General features: G+C 33.8%; 4 non-coding genes and 1 pseudogene across 4 annotated transcripts; all 5 read left to right on the forward strand.

The window, feature by feature from the left end:
* The first annotated feature begins 256 nt into the window (after window positions 1-256).
* Window positions 257-409, forward strand: LOC138927037 (5.8S ribosomal RNA; annotated as a pseudogene).
* A 344-nt stretch (window positions 410-753) lies between these two features.
* Window positions 754-4,699, forward strand: LOC138927040 (large subunit ribosomal RNA). Its single transcript, XR_011443683.1, has one exon. It is a non-coding gene; the product is annotated as a large subunit ribosomal RNA (ribosomal RNA).
* A 5,425-nt stretch (window positions 4,700-10,124) lies between these two features.
* On the forward strand, window positions 10,125-12,119 carry LOC138927038 (small subunit ribosomal RNA). The gene has a single exon (XR_011443681.1). It is a non-coding gene; the product is annotated as a small subunit ribosomal RNA (ribosomal RNA).
* Window positions 12,120-12,824: 705 nt separating this feature from the next.
* Window positions 12,825-13,003, forward strand: LOC138927035 (5.8S ribosomal RNA). Its single transcript, XR_011443679.1, has one exon. It is a non-coding gene; the product is annotated as a 5.8S ribosomal RNA (ribosomal RNA).
* A 318-nt stretch (window positions 13,004-13,321) lies between these two features.
* LOC138927036 (large subunit ribosomal RNA) lies at window positions 13,322-17,269 on the forward strand. Its single transcript, XR_011443680.1, has one exon. It is a non-coding gene; the product is annotated as a large subunit ribosomal RNA (ribosomal RNA).
* Window positions 17,270-18,222: the final 953 nt, after the last annotated feature.

Raw genomic sequence — 18,222 nt, forward strand, 5'->3', positions numbered from 1 at the left:
GCGCATACATTGATAAATGCAACACCTAAAATATACATTGTTGTACCTGATATACAGGTTAATGCTTTATATAATATTAAAACAATATAAATTATATTTATATTGATTATATAAAACTAAGACATTTCGCAACAATTATTTTAGGTATAAAAATAACTTTATTGAAGGAATTGATATATGCCAGTTAAATGGTGTATTTTTAATTTCTTTCAATAAAAACATAATTGACGAATTGTATATTTATATATATTTATAAAACTCTAAGCGGTGGATCACTCGGCTCATGGGTCGATGAAGAACGCAGCAAACTGTGCGTCATCGTGTGAACTGCAGGACACATGAACATCGACATTTTGAACGCATATCGCAGTCCATGCTGTTATGTACTTTAATTAATTTTATAGTGCTGCTTGGACTACATATGGTTGAGGTTTGTAAGACTATGCTAATAAAGTTGCTTATTATTATATATTTTTATAATGATATGCATATGGTATATTATTGGATATATTTATATATTCATAATATTAAATATAAAAGCAATTATCTCAAATATTTATAAAAGAAAAAATGAAGATATACAATTCTTTCTTTTTTCAATTCAAATAATACTGAGAAATGTCTAGCATAAAAAAAATTAAATTTTTTTTAACTAGAATTGTCTCTTATTTAAAGATGCGAAAATTGAAAATATATCAAATATATTGTTCTTCATAGAGATATATTGTTTATATATATATACATTGCTTTATACAACCTCAACTCATATGGGACTACCCCCTGAATTTAAGCATATTAATTAGGGGAGGAAAAGAAACTAACAAGGATTTTCTTAGTAGCGGCGAGCGAAAAGAAATCAGTTCAGCACTAAGTCACTTTGTCTATATGGCAAATGTGAGATGCAGTGTATGGAGCGTCAATATTCTAGTATGAGAAATTAACGATTTAAGTCCTTCTTAAATGAGGCCATTTACCCATAGAGGGTGCCAGGCCCGTATAACGTTAATGATTACTAGATGATGTTTCCAAAGAGTCGTGTTGCTTGATAGTGCAGCACTAAGTGGGTGGTAAACTCCATCTAAAACTAAATATAACCATGAGACCGATAGTAAACAAGTACCGTGAGGGAAAGTTGAAAAGAACTCTGAATAGAGAGTTAAATAGTACGTGAAACTGCTTAGAGGTTAAGCCCGATGAACCTGAATATCCATTATGGAAAATTCATCATTAAAGTTATAATATTTAAATAATATTATAGAAATAGTGTGCATTTTTTCCATATAAGGACATTGTAATCTATTAACATATATAATTTATCATAAAATATGACTTATAGTTTATTCAAATTATTATGCTTGCATTTTAACATAGGATAAATGTCATTAATTTGATAAAGTGTTGATAGATTAATAAGAATACAGTGCGTTAATTTTTCGGAATTATATAATGGCATAATTATCATTGATTTTTGTGTTTATTATATGCACTTGTATGATTAACAATGCGAAAGATTCAGGATACCTTCGGGACCCGTCTTGAAACACGGACCAAGGAGTCTAACATATGTGCAAGTTATTGGGATATAAACCTAATAGCGTAATTAACTTGACTATTAATGGGATTAGTTTTTTAACTATTTTATAGTTAATTAACACAATCCCGGGGCGTTCTATATAGTTATGTATAATAATTTTATATTATTTATGCCTCTAACTGGAACGTACCTTGAGCAGATATGCTGTGACCCGAAAGATGGTGAACTATACTTGATCAGGTTGAAGTCAGGGGAAACCCTGATGGAAGACCGAAACAGTTCTGACGTGCAAATCGATTGTCAGAATTGAGTATAGGGGCGAAAGACCAATCGAACCATCTAGTAGCTGGTTCCTTCCGAAGTTTCCCTCAGGATAGCTGGTGCATTTTAATGTTATATAAAATAATCTTATCTGGTAAAGCGAATGATTAGAGGCCTTAGGGTCGAAACGATCTTAACCTATTCTCAAACTTTAAATGGGTAAGAACCTTAACTTTCTTGATATGAAGTTTAAGGTTATGATATAATGTGCCCAGTGGGCCACTTTTGGTAAGCAGAACTGGCGCTGTGGGATGAACCAAACGTAATGTTACGGTGCCCAAATTAACAACTCATGCAGAAACCATGAAAGGCGTTGGTTGCTTAAAACAGCAGGACGGTGATCATGGAAGTCGAAATCCGCTAAGGAGTGTGTAACAACTCACCTGCCGAAGCAACTAGCCCTTAAAATGGATGGCGCTTAAGTTGTATACCTATACATTACCGCTAAAGTAGATGATTTATATTACTTGTAATATAAATTTTGAAACTTTAGTGAGTAGGAAGGTACAATGGTATGCGTAGAAGTGTTTGGCGTAAGCCTGCATGGAGCTGCTATTGGTACAGATCTTGGTGGTAGTAGCAAATAATCGAATGAGACCTTGGAGGACTGAAGTGGAGAAGGGTTTCGTGTGAACAGTGGTTGATCACGAGTTAGTCGGTCCTAAGTTCAAGGCGAAAGCCGAAAATTTTCAAGTAAAAATAAATATTACAATTATTGTGAAAATTATATACTTGAATAATTTTGAACGAAAGGGAATACGGTTCCAATTCCGTAACCTGTTGAGTATCCGTTTGTTATTAAATATGGGCCTCGTGCTCATCCTGGCAACAGGAACGACCATAAAGAAGCCGTCGAGAGATATCGGAAGAGTTTTCTTTTCTGTTTTATAGTCGTACTACCATGGAAGTCTTTCGCAGAGAGATATGGTAGATGGGCTAGAAGAGCATGACATATACTGTTGTGTCGATATTTTCTCCTCGGACCTTGAAAATTTATGGTGGGGATACGCAAACTTCTCAACAGGCCGTACCAATATCCGCAGCTGGTCTCCAAGGTGAAGAGTCTCTAGTCGATAGAATAATGTAGGTAAGGGAAGTCGGCAAATTAGATCCGTAACTTCGGGATAAGGATTGGCTCTGAAGATTGAGATAGTCGGGCTTGATTGGGAAACAATAATATGGTTTATGTGCTCGTTCTGGGTAAATAGAGTTATAATCATTTATGGTTGTAACTTGTTCCCCGGATAGTTTAGTTACGTATCCAATTGTGGAACTTTCTTGCTAAAATTTTTAAGAATACTAGTTGGGTCAAACCAATTAGTTCTTATTAATTATAACGATTATCAATTAACAATCAATTCAGAACTGGCACGGACTTGGGGAATCCGACTGTCTAATTAAAACAAAGCATTGTGATGGCCCTAGCGGGTGTTGACACAATGTGATTTCTGCCCAGTGCTCTGAATGTCAAAGTGAAGAAATTCAAGTAAGCGCGGGTCAACGGCGGGAGTAACTATGACTCTCTTAAGGTAGCCAAATGCCTCGTCATCTAATTAGTGACGCGCATGAATGGATTAACGAGATTCCTTCTGTCCCTATCTACTATCTAGCGAAACCACAGCCAAGGGAACGGGCTTGGAATAATTAGCGGGGAAAGAAGACCCTTTTGAGCTTGACTCTAATCTGGCAGTGTAAGGAGACATAAGAGGTGTAGAATAAGTGGGAGATATTAGACTTCGGTTTGGTATCGACAATGAAATACCACTACTCTTATTGTTTCCTTACTTACTTGATTAAATGGAACGTGTATCATTTCCTAGCCATTATACGGATATATTTATTATATCTTATGGTATTGGGTTTTGATGCAAGCTTCTTGATCAAAGTATCACGAGTTTGTTATATAATCGCAAACAAATTCTTTAATGAGAGATGCATTCATGTATTATCGATTTGAAAATTTGGTATAACTCCAATTACTCAGGTATGATCCAATTCAAGGACATTGCCAGGTAGGGAGTTTGACTGGGGCGGTACATCTCTCAAATAATAACGGAGGTGTCCCAAGGCCAGCTCAGTGCGGACAGAAACCACACATAGAGCAAAAGGGCAAATGCTGACTTGATCTCGGTGTTCAGTACACACAGGGACAGCAAAAGCTCGGCCTATCGATCCTTTTGGTTTAAAGAGTTTTTAACAAGAGGTGTCAGAAAAGTTACCATAGGGATAACTGGCTTGTGGCGGCCAAGCGTTCATAGCGACGTCGCTTTTTGATCCTTCGATGTCGGCTCTTCCTATCATTGTGAAGCAAAATTCACCAAGCGTTGGATTGTTCACCCATGCAAGGGAACGTGAGCTGGGTTTAGACCGTCGTGAGACAGGTTAGTTTTACCCTACTAATGACAAAACGTTGTTGCGACAGCATTCCTGCGTAGTACGAGAGGAACCGCAGGTACGGACCAATGGCACAATACTTGTTCGAGCGAACAGTGGTATGACGCTACGTCCGTTGGATTATGCCTGAACGCCTCTAAGGTCGTATCCGTGCTGGACTGCAATGATAAATAAGGGGCAATTTGCATTGTATGGCTTCTAAACCATTTAAAGTTTATTTATTATTTTAAACGACAATGGATGTGATGCCAATGAATTTGTAACATAGTAAATTGGGAGGATCTTTGATCACCTGATGCCATGCTAGTTACATATGAAAACATTATTTAATACAATGACAAAGCCTAGAATCAATTGTAAACGACTTTTGTAACGGGCAAGGTGTTGTAAGTGGTTGAGCAGCTGCCATACTGCGATCCACTGAAGCTTATCCTTTGCTTGATGATTCGAAATATAAAAAAAATGTAAATATGCATGTGTAAATATGTATATTTAGTATAAAAAATCTTTATATGCTATATCTAAGAAAGCATATAAGGATTTATCACGGGTTGTCCACGTTTCCCTACTAATTGTGGCCTACTAACTGTTTCGTCATCTTATTAGTGACGTGAAAAATGAAAATAATATTTTTCATTTATATTGTTATAAGTCTTAAACCTTAAGACGGCGGGAGTTGAATTACTTTCGTTTAGGTAGCCAAATGCCTCGTCATCTTATTAGTGACGTGAAAAATGAAAATAATATTTTTCATTTATATTGTTATAAGTCTTAACCTTATAACGGCGAAGATGAATTACTTTCGTTTAGGTAGCCAAATGCCTCGTCATCTTATTAGTGACGTGAAAAATGAAATAATATTTTTCATTTATATTGTTATAAGTCTTAAACCTTATAACGGCGGGAGTTGAATTACTTTCGCATAGGTAGCCAAATGCCTCGTCATCTTATTAGTGACGTGAAAAATGAAAATAATATTTTTCATTTATATTGTTATAAGTCTTAAACCTTAAGAACGGCGGAAGTTGAATTACTTTCGCATAGGTAGCCAAATGCCTCGTCATCTTATTAGTGACGTGAAAATGAAAATAATATTTTTCATTTATATTGTTATAAGTCTTAAACCTTATAACGGCGGAAGATGAATTACTTTCGTTTAGGTAGCCAAATGCCTCGTCATCTTATTAGTGACGTGAAAATGAAAATAATATTTTTCATTTATATTGTTATAAGTCTTAAACTTTAAGACGGCGGGAGTTGAATTACTTTCGCATAGGTAGCCAAATGCCTCGTCATCTTATTAGTGACGCGCATGATTCAATTCAAGAGATTCCTTCTGTCCCTATTTAAAACCTCACGGATATAAAAATATTAAATATATTGTTATAAGTCTTTAACCTTAAGACGGCGGGAGTTGAATTACTTTCGCATAGGTAGCCAAATGCCTCGTCATCTTATTAGTGACGCGCATGATTCAATTCAAGAGATTCCTTCTGTCCCTATTTAAACCTCACGGATATTAAAAATATTAAACATATATTGTTATAAGTCTTAAACCTTAAGACGGCGGGAGTTGAATTACTTTCGCATAGGTAGCCAAATGCCTCGTCATCTTATTAGTGACGCGCATGATTCAATTCAAGAGATTCCTTCTGTCCCTATTTAAAACCTCACGGATATTAAAAATATTAAACATATATTGTTATAAGTCTTAAACCTTAAGACGGCGGGAGTTGAATTACTTTCGCATAGGTAGCCAAATGCCTCGTCATCTTATTAGTGACGCGCATGATTCAATTCAAGAGATTCCTTCTGTCCCTATTTAAAACCTCACGGATATTAAAAATATTAAACATATATTGTTATAAGTCTTAAACCTTAAGACGGCGGGAGTTGAATTACTTTCGCATAGGTAGCCAAATGCCTCGTCATCTTATTAGTGACGCGCATGATTCAATTCAAGAGATTCCTTCTGTCCCTATTTAAAACCTCACGGATATTAAAAATATTAAACATATATTGTTATAAGTCTTAAACCTTAAGACGGCGGGAGTTGAATTACTTTCGCATAGGTAGCCAAATGCCTCGTCATCTTATTAGTGACGCGCATGATTCAATTCAAGAGATTCCTTCTGTCCCTATTTAAAACCTCACGGATATTAAAAATATTAAACATATATTTGTATTAGTCTTAAACCTTAAGACGGCGGGAGTTGAATTACTTTCGCATAGGTAGCCAAATGCCTCGTCATCTTATTAGTGACGCGCATGATTCAATTCAAGAGATTCCTTCTGTCCCTATTTAAAACCTCACGGATATTAAAAATATTAAACATATATTGTTATAAGTCTTAAACCTTAAGACGGCGGGAGTTGAATTACTTTCGCATAGGTAGCCAAATGCCTCGTCATCTTATTAGTGACGCGCATGATTCAATTCAAGAGATTCCTTCTGTCCCTATTTAAAAACTCACGAATATTAAAAATATTAAAATATTTTCATATGGATATGCAATCGTATGGATATCCAAATATGTGTGGGAAAGTCGTACTTCCTATACGATAAATGACCGGTTGACGAAACCGTGTTCAAAAAGGTATATAGGGTAGGTGGTGTTCGGCCTACCAATATAATATAAAATAATATTATATTAAACAGAAGATCGCCAGTATTATATATAAGCATATGGTTATAGATACATATGCATATACATATATGAAAATAATTATATATATAAAAAAAAAAAATATAATGATATTAAAATATTTATATGTATATGGCATATATGGTAGGTGATGGTGTTAGCCTACCATATAATATATAATATCATAATTTAATTATATTATATTAAATATGGAAATATTAAAAATATATTAAAATATTAAAAATATTTTCATATGGATATGCAATCGTATGGATATCCAAATATGTGTGGGAAAGTCATACTTCCTACAATAAATGACCGGATTGACGAAACCGTGTTCAAAAAGGTATATAGGGTAGGTGGTGTTCGGCCTACCAATATAATATTAAAATAATATTATATTAAACAGAAGACCGCCAGTATTAATATATAGCATATGGTTATGAATACATATGCATATAACATATATGAAAATATATGAATATAAAAAATATATATGGATATGAAAATATTTATATGTATATGAAATATATGGTAGGTGATGGTGATAGCCTACCATATAATATATAATATAATAATTTAATTATATTATATTAAATATGGAAATATTAAAAATATATTAAAAATATTAAAATATTTTCATATGGATATGCAATCGTATGGATATCCAAATATGTGTGGGAAAGTCATACTTCCCATACAATAAATGACCGGATTGACGAAACCGTGTTCAAAAAGGTATATAGGGTAGGTGGTGTTCGCCTACCAATATAATATTAAAATAATATTATATTAAACCAGTAAGAATGACCGCCAGTATTAAATATATGAGCATATGGTTATGGATCATATGCATAATATAATATATATATAATAATATTAATTTATTATATGTAAATATGGAATATTAAAAATATATTATTAAAATATTAAAAATATTTTCATATGGATATGCAATCGTATGGATATCCAAATATGTGTGGGAAAGTCATACTTCCCATACAATAAATGACCGGATTGACGAAACCGTGTTCAAAAAGGTATATAGGGTAGGTGGTGTTCGGCCTACCAATATAATATTAAAATAATATTATATTAAACAGAAGACCGCCAGTATTAATATATGAGCATATGGTTATGAATACATATGCATATAACATATATGAAAATATATGAAATATAAAAAAATATATATGGATATGAAATATTTTATATTTTTATATGAAATATATGGTAGGTGATGGTGATAGCCTACCATATAATAAAAACATATATATATATAATAATTTAATTATATATATTAATATGAAATATTAAAATATATTAAAAATATTAAAATATATTTTCATATGGATATGCAATCGTATGGATATCCAATAATGTGTGGGAAGTCATACTTCCCATACAATAATGACCGGATTGACGAAACCGTGTTCAAAAAGGTATATAGGGTAGGTGGTGTTCGGCCTACCATATAATATTAAAATAATATTATATTAAACCGAAGACCGCCAGTATTAATATATAAGCATATGGTTATGAATACATATGCATATAACATATATGAACATATATGAATATAAAAAATATATATGGATATGAAAATATTTATATGTATATGAAATATATGGTAGGTGATGGTGATAGCCTACCATATAATATATAATATAATAATTTAATTATATTATATTAAATATGGAAATATTAAAAATATATTAAAAATATTAAAAATATTTTCATATGGATATGCAATCGTATGGATATCCAAATATGTGTGGGAAAGTCATACTTCCCATACAATAAATGACCGGATTGACGAAACCGTGTTCAAAAAGGTATATAGGGTAGGTGGTGTTCAGCCTGCCAATATAATATTAAAATAATATTATATTAAACAGAAGACCGCCAGTATTAATATATGAGCATATGGTTATGAATACATATGCATATAACATATATGAAAATATATGAATATAAAAAAATATATATGGATATGAAAATATTTATATGTATATGAAATATATGGTAGGTGATGGGGATAGCCTACCATATAATATATAATATAATAATATTTATTATATTATAATAAATATGGAAATATTAAATTATTTTCATATAGGTATGGATATGGATAAGAGTCTGTTTATACATCTTCATATGGATATACTAAAATATACTGAAATATACCGATGAGTATATTTAGGTGAGGGTAAAAAGGCAAATAAATACCCAGCTTGACGAAAGTGTGTTCAAAAAGGTATATAGGGTAGGTGGTGTCGTCCTACCAATATAGTATATTATTTATATTATATGAATATACTAAAATACCGATGAGTATTTTTAGGTGAGGGAAAGAAGGCAAATAAATACCCAGCTTGACGAAAGTGTGGTCAAAAAGGTATATATGGTAGGTGGTGTAAGCCTATCTATATAATATAACATACTATATTATATATTATATATACACTATATTGTATACTTAGATAATATCGTTGAAGCGTCTACGTCTTATTATAAATTATAATTTGACAAGTTTCCAATTATTATCGTTAATTTCTGGTTCTAGGCAAATAAAAATTTCTTTTTATTATATCCTAGTAAGTATATGGAATTAAATTTAATTTCATATACGTATATGATAATAGTAGTAATATTATTATTATTATTATTGTATAAATAAATATGAATAAACTATATATATGAAAATATATAAATATATGAAAATTAAAAAGTGCTTAGTTTTATATCATATAAAACTAGACTTTTATATACAAAGAAAATAAATTTTAAATTTATTATCAAAATACATATGCGATAATTTTATTATAAAATTAAGCAAATATATATATGTGAATATATACAAATTGTTGTATGTGAAAATATAAAGATATTTTAGAATTAAATATATGCATAATATTGTATTTTATTAAAAAAAATATTAAAGAAGGCTTATATAAATAAAAAGACCGCCCGCTCATATAAATACCCTAACACAAACGAGGGTTTAAGAAAAAGCCATGAAAAAAATATACCCTGAGGTGTATGCGTTGGGCACCCGAGGGATATATTATAATATATATATATATATATATATTTTAATAAATGAACGAATATTGAATGCCATATAATAATTGGCCAAATTCGTTAATATTTTAATTTATACAAATATTTGCAATATTTATTTTCTATATATCAATATGAAAATGAAATATATCAAAGATATAAACATTATTCTGGTTGATCCTGCCAGTAGTTATATGCTTGTCTCAAAGATTAAGCCATGCATGTCTAAGTACACACGCATTAAAAGTGAAACCGCAAAAGGCTCATTATATCAGTTATGGTTCCTTAGATCGTTAACAGTTACTTGGATAACTGTGGTAATTCTAGAGCTAATACATGCAATTAAAACATGAACCTTATGGGACATGTGCTTTTATTAGGCTAAAACCAAGCGATCGCAAGATCGTTATATTGGTTGAACTCTAGATAACATGCAGATCGTATGGTCTTGTACCGACGACAGATCTTTCAAATGTCTGCCCTATCAACTTTTGATGGTAGTATCTAGGACTACCATGGTTGCAACGGGTAACGGGGAATCAGGGTTCGATTCCGGAGAGGGAGCCTGAGAAACGGCTACCACATCTAAGGAAGGCAGCAGGCGCGTAAATTACCCACTCCCAGCTCGGGGAGGTAGTGACGAAAAATAACAATACAGGACTCATATCCGAGGCCCTGTAATTGGAATGAGTACACTTTAAATCCTTTAACAAGGACCAATTGGAGGGCAAGTCTGGTGCCAGCAGCCGCGGTAATTCCAGCTCCAATAGCGTATATTAAAGTTGTTGCGGTTAAAACGTTCGTAGTTGAACTTGTGCTTCATACGGGTAGTACAACATACAATTGTAGTTAGTACTATACCTTTATGTATGTAAGCGTATTACCGGTGGAGTTCTTATATATGTTTAAATACTTGTATTTTTTCATATGTTCCTCCTATTTAAAAACCTGCATTAGTGCTCTTAAACGAGTGTTATTGTGGGCCGGTACAATTACTTTGAACAAATTAGAGTGCTTAAAGCAGGCTTCAAATGCCTGAATATTCTGTGCATGGGATAATGAAATAAGACCTCTGTTCTGCTTTCATTGGTTTTCAGATCAAGAGGTAATGATTAATAGAAGCAGTTTGGGGGCATTAGTATTACGACGCGAGAGGTGAAATTCTTGGACCGTCGTAAGACTAACTTAAGCGAAAGCATTTGCCAAAGATGTTTTCATTAATCAAGAACGAAAGTTAGAGGTTCGAAGGCGATCAGATACCGCCCTAGTTCTAACCATAAACGATGCCAGCTAGCAATTGGGTGTAGCTACTTTTATGGCTCTCTCAGTCGCTTCCCGGGAAACCAAAGCTTTTGGGCTCCGGGGGAAGTATGGTTGCAAAGCTGAAACTTAAAGGAATTGACGGAAGGGCACCACCAGGAGTGGAGCCTGCGGCTTAATTTGACTCAACACGGGAAAACTTACCAGGTCCGAACATAAGTGTGTAAGACAGATTGATAGCTCTTTCTCGAATCTATGGGTGGTGGTGCATGGCCGTTCTTAGTTCGTGGAGTGATTTGTCTGGTTAATTCCGATAACGAACGAGACTCAAATATATTAAATAGATATCTTCAGGATTATGGTGTTGAAGCTTATATAGCCTTCATTCATGGTAGCAGTAAAATGTTTATTGTGTTTGAATGTGTTTATATAAGTGGAGCCGTACCTGTTGGTTTGTCCCATTATAAGGATACTAGCTTCTTAAATGGACAAATTGCGTCTAGCAATAATGAGATTGAGCAATAACAGGTCTGTGATGCCCTTAGATGTCCTGGGCTGCACGCGCGCTACAATGAAAGTATCAACGTGTATTTCCTAGACCGAGAGGTCCGGGTAAACCGCTGAACCACTTTCATGCTTGGGATTGTGAACTGAAACTGTTCACATGAACTTGGAATTCCTAGTAAGTGTGAGTCATTAACTCGCATTGATTACGTCCCTGCCCTTTGTGCACACCGCCCGTCGCTACTACCGATTGAATTATTTAGTGAGGTCTCCGGACGTGATCACTGTGACGCCTTGTGTGTTACGGTTGTTTCGCAGAAGTTGACCGAACTTGATTATTTAGAGGAAGTAAAAGTCGTAACAAGGTTTCCGTAGGTGAACCTGCGGAAGGATCATTATTGAATGAATCTTATCCGTTATTAAAATATTTATTATATATAAATATATAAATAAAATTTAACCCATAATAAAAGACATATATATTATATTGAATATATAGACCATTTGTTGTCTTCAATATAAATTGCGTGTATATTTAATTAATATACATGCGTTGCGTGATGTATTGTTCATATTAAATTATGCGCATACATTGATAAATGCAACACCTAAAATATACATTGTTGTACCTGATATACAGGTTAATGCTTTATATAATATTAAAACAATATAAATTATATTTATATTGATTATATAAAACTAAGACATTTCGCAACAATTATTTTAGGTATATCAAAAAATTAAACATATTTTATATGTTTAAATATAGACGAATATTGAATATAAATTGCGTGTATATTTAATTAATATACATGCGTTGCGTGATGTATTGTTCATATTAAATTATGCGCATACATTGATAAATGCAACACCTAAAATATACATTGTTGTACCTGATATACAGGTTAATGCTTTATATAATATTAAAACAATATAAATTATATTTATATTGATTATATAAAACTAAGACATTTCGCAACAATTATTTTAGGTATAAAAATAACTTTATTGAAGGAATTGATATATGCCAGTTAAATGGTGTATTTTTAATTTCTTTCAATAAAAACATAATTGACGAATTGTATATTTATATATATTACTAAAACTCTAAGCGGTGGATCACTCGGCTCATGGGTCGATGAAGAACGCAGCAAACTGTGCGTCATCGTGTGAACTGCAGGACACATGAACATCGACATTTTGAACGCATATCGCAGTCCATGCTGTTATGTACTTTAATTAATTTTATAGTGCTGCTTGGACTACATATGGTTGAGGGTTGTAAGACTATGCTAATAAAGTTGCTTATTATTATATATTTTTATAATGATATGCATATGGTATATTATTGGATATATTTATATATTCATAATATTAAATATAAAAGCAATTATCTCAAATATTTATAAAAGAAAAAATGAAGATATACAATTCTTTCTTTTTTCAATTCAAATAATACTGAGAAATGTCTAGCATAAAAAAAATTAAATTTTTTTTAACTAGAATTGTCTCTTATTTAAAGATGCGAAAATTGAAAATATATCAAATATATTGTTCTTCATAGAGATATATTGTTTATATATATATACATTGCTTTATACAACCTCAACTCATATGGGACTACCCCCTGAATTTAAGCATATTAATTAGGGGAGGAAAGAAACTAACAAGGATTTTCTTAGTAGCGGCGAGCGAAAAGAAATCAGTTCAGCACTAAGTCACTTTGTCTATATGGCAAATGTGAGATGCAGTGTATGGAGCGTCAATATTCTAGTATGAGAAATTAACGATTTAAGTCCTTCTTAAATGAGGCCATTTACCCATAGAGGGTGCCAGGCCCGTATAACGTTAATGATTACTAGATGATGTTTCCAAAGAGTCGTGTTGCTTGATAGTGCAGCACTAAGTGGGTGGTAAACTCCATCTAAAACTAAATATAACCATGAGACCGATAGTAAACAAGTACCGTGAGGGAAAGTTGAAAAGAACTCTGAATAGAGAGTTAAATAGTACGTGAAACTGCTTAGAGGTTAAGCCCGATGAACCTGAATATCCATTATGGAAAATTCATCATTAAAGTTATAATATTTAAATAATATTATAGAAATAGTGTGCATTTTTTCCATATAAGGACATTGTAATCTATTAACATATATAATTTATCATAAAATATGACTTATAGTTTATTCAAATTATTATGCTTGCATTTTAACATAGGATAAATGTCATTAATTTGATAAAGTGTTGATAGATTAATAAGAATACAGTGCGTTAATTTTTCGGAATTATATAATGGCATAATTATCATTGATTTTTGTGTTTATTATATGCACTTGTATGATTAACAATGCGAAAGATTCAGGATACCTTCGGGACCGGTGCTGAAACGCGGAACAAGTAGTCTAACATATGTGCAAGTTATTGGGATATAAACCTAATAGCGTAATTAACTTGACTATTAATGGGATTAGTTTTTTAACTATTTTATAGTTAATTAACACAATCCCGGGGCGTTCTATATAGTTATGTATAATAATATTTATATTATTTATGCCTCTAACTGGAACGTACCTTGAGCAGATATGCTGTGACCCGAAAGATGGTGAACTATACTTGATCAGGTTGAAGTCAGGGGAAACCCTGATGGAAGACCGAAACAGTTCTGACGTGCAAATCGATTGTCAGAATTGAGTATAGGGGCGAAAGACCAATCGAACCATCTAGTAGCTGGTTCCTTCCGAAGTTTCCCTCAGGATAGCTGGTGCATTTTAATGTTATATAAAATAATCTTATCTGGTAAAGCGAATGATTAGAGGCCTTAGGGTCGAAACGATCTTAACCTATTCTCAAACTTTAAATGGGTAAGAACCTTAACTTTCTTGATATGAAGTTTAAGGTTATGATATAATGTGCCCAGTGGGCCACTTTTGGTAAGCAGAACTGGCGCTGTGGGATGAACCAAACGTAATGTTACGGTGCCCAAATTAACAACTCATGCAGAAACCATGAAAGGCGTTGGTTGCTTAAAACAGCAGGACGGTGATCATGGAAGTCGAAATCCGCTAAGGAGTGTGTAACAACTCACCTGCCGAAGCAACTAGCCCTTAAAATGGATGGCGCTTAAGTTGTATACCTATACATTACCGCTAAAGTAGATGATTTATATTACTTGTAATATAAATTTTGAAACTTTAGTGAGTAGGAAGGTACAATGGTATGCGTAGAAGTGTTTGGCGTAAGCCTGCATGGAGCTGCTATTGGTACAGATCTTGGTGGTAGTAGCAAATAATCGAATGAGACCTTGGAGGACTGAAGTGGAGAAGGGTTTCGTGTGAACAGTGGTTGATCACGAGTTAGTCGGTCCTAAGTTCAAGGCGAAAGCCGAAAATTTTCAAGTAAAAATAAATATTACAATTATTGTGAAAATTATATACTTGAATAATTTTGAACGAAAGGGAATACGGTTCCAATTCCGTAACCTGTTGAGTATCCGTTTGTTATTAAATATGGGCCTCGTGCTCATCCTGGCAACAGGAACGACCATAAAGAAGCCGTCGAGAGATATCGGAAGAGTTTTCTTTTCTGTTTTATAGTCGTACTACCATGGAAGTCTTTCGCAGAGAGATATGGTAGATGGGCTAGAAGAGCATGACATATACTGTTGTGTCGATATTTTCTCCTCGGACCTTGAAAATTTATGGTGGGGATACGCAAACTTCTCAACAGGCCGTACCAATATCCGCAGCTGGTCTCCAAGGTGAAGAGTCTCTAGTCGATAGAATAATGTAGGTAAGGGAAGTCGGCAAATTAGATCCGTAACTTCGGGATAAGGATTGGCTCTGAAGATTGAGATAGTCGGGCTTGATTGGGAAACAATAATATGGTTTATGTGCTCGTTCTGGGTAAATAGAGTTATAATCATTTATGGTTGTAACTTGTTCCCCGGATAGTTTAGTTACGTATCCAATTGTGGAACTTTCTTGCTAAAATTTTTAAGAATACTAGTTGGGTCAAACCAATTAGTTCTTATTAATTATAACGATTATCAATTAACAATCAATTCAGAACTGGCACGGACTTGGGGAATCCGACTGTCTAATTAAAACAAAGCATTGTGATGGCCCTAGCGGGTGTTGACACAATGTGATTTCTGCCCAGTGCTCTGAATGTCAAAGTGAAGAAATTCAAGTAAGCGCGGGTCAACGGCGGGAGTAACTATGACTCTCTTAAGGTAGCCAAATGCCTCGTCATCTAATTAGTGACGCGCATGAATGGATTAACGAGATTCCTTCTGTCCCTATCTACTATCTAGCGAAACCACAGCCAAGGGAACGGGCTTGGAATAATTAGCGGGGAAAGAAGACCCTTTTGAGCTTGACTCTAATCTGGCAGTGTAAGGAGACATAAGAGGTGTAGAATAAGTGGGAGATATTAGACTTCGGTTTGGTATCGACAATGAAATACCACTACTCTTATTGTTTCCTTACTTACTTGATTAAATGGAACGTGTATCATTTCCTAGCCATTATACGGATATATTTATTATATCTTATGGTATTGGGTTTTGATGCAAGCTTCTTGATCAAAGTATCACGAGTTTGTTATATAATCGCAAACAAATTCTTTAATGAGAGATGCATTCATGTATTATCGATTTGAAAATTTGGTATAACTCCAATTACTCAGGTATGATCCAATTCAAGGACATTGCCAGGTAGGGAGTTTGACTGGGGCGGTACATCTCTCAAATAATAACGGAGGTGTCCCAAGGCCAGCTCAGTGCGGACAGAAACCACACATAGAGCAAAAGGGCAAATGCTGACTTGATCTCGGTGTTCAGTACACACAGGGACAGCAAAAGCTCGGCCTATCGATCCTTTTGGTTTAAAGAGTTTTTAACAAGAGGTGTCAGAAAAGTTACCATAGGGATAACTGGCTTGTGGCGGCCAAGCGTTCATAGCGACGTCGCTTTTTGATCCTTCGATGTCGGCTCTTCCTATCATTGTGAAGCAAAATTCACCAAGCGTTGGATTGTTCACCCATGCAAGGGAACGTGAGCTGGGTTTAGACCGTCGTGAGACAGGTTAGTTTTACCCTACTAATGACAAAACGTTGTTGCGACAGCATTCCTGCGTAGTACGAGAGGAACCGCAGGTACGGACCAATGGCACAATACTTGTTCGAGCGAACAGTGGTATGACGCTACGTCCGTTGGATTATGCCTGAACGCCTCTAAGGTCGTATCCGTGCTGGACTGCAATGATAAATAAGGGGCAATTTGCATTGTATGGCTTCTAAACCATTTAAGGTTTATTATTTATATTTAAACGACAATGGATGTGATGCCAATGTAATTTGTAACATAGTAAATTGGGAGGATCTTTGATCACCTGATGCCATGCTAGTTACATATGAAAACATTATTTAATACAATGACAAAGCCTAGAATCAATTGTAAACGACTTTTGTAACGGGCAAGGTGTTGTAAGTGGTTGAGCAGCTGCCATACTGCGATCCACTGAAGCTTATCCTTTGCTTGATGATTCGAAATATAAAAAAAATGTAAATATGCATGTGTAAATATGTATATTTAGTATAAAAAATCTTTATATGCTATATCTAAGAAAGCATATAAGGATTTATCACGGGTTGTCCACGTTTCCCTACTAATTGTGGCCTACTAACTGTTTCGTCATCTTATTAGTGACGTGAAAAATGAAAATAATATTTTTCATTTATATTGTTATAAGTCTTAAACCTTAAGACGGCGGGAGTTGAATTACTTTCGTTTAGGTAGCCAAATGCCTCGTCATCTTATTAGTGACGTGAAAAATGAAAATAATATTTTTCATTTATATTGTTATAAGTCTTAAACCTTATAACGGCGGAAGATGAATTACTTTCGTTTAGGTAGCCAAATGCCTCGTCATCTTATTAGTGACGTGAAAAATGAAAATAATATTTTTCATTTATATTGTTATAAGTCTTAAACCTTATAACGGCGGGAGTTGAATTACTTTCGCATAGGTAGCCAAATGCCTCGTCATCTTATTAGTGACGTGAAAAAATGAAAATAATATTTTTCATTATATTGTTATAAGTCTTAAACCTTAAGACGGCGGGAGTTGAATTACTTTCGCATAGGTAGCCAAATGCCTCGTCATCTTATTAGTGACGCGCATGATTCAATTCAAGAGATTCCTTCTGTCCCTATTTAAAACCTCACGGATATTAAAAATATTAAACATATATTGTTATAAGTCTTAAACCTTAAGACGGCGGGAGTTGAATTACTTTCGCATAGGTAGCCAAATGCCTCGTCATCTTATTAGTGACGTGATGAAATTCAAGAGATTCCTTCTGTCCCTATAAAGAACCTCCCGGATATTAAAAATATTAAACATATATTGTTATAAGTCTTAAACCTTAAGACGGCGGGAGTTGAATTACTTTCGCATAGGTAGCCAAATGCCTCGTCATCTTATTAGTGACGTGCATGAA

The sequence above is a fragment of the Drosophila bipectinata genome, unplaced genomic scaffold, assembly GCF_030179905.1.
Source record: "Drosophila bipectinata strain 14024-0381.07 unplaced genomic scaffold, DbipHiC1v2 scaffold_149, whole genome shotgun sequence".
In the NCBI taxonomy this organism is placed as follows: domain Eukaryota; kingdom Metazoa; phylum Arthropoda; class Insecta; order Diptera; family Drosophilidae; genus Drosophila; species Drosophila bipectinata.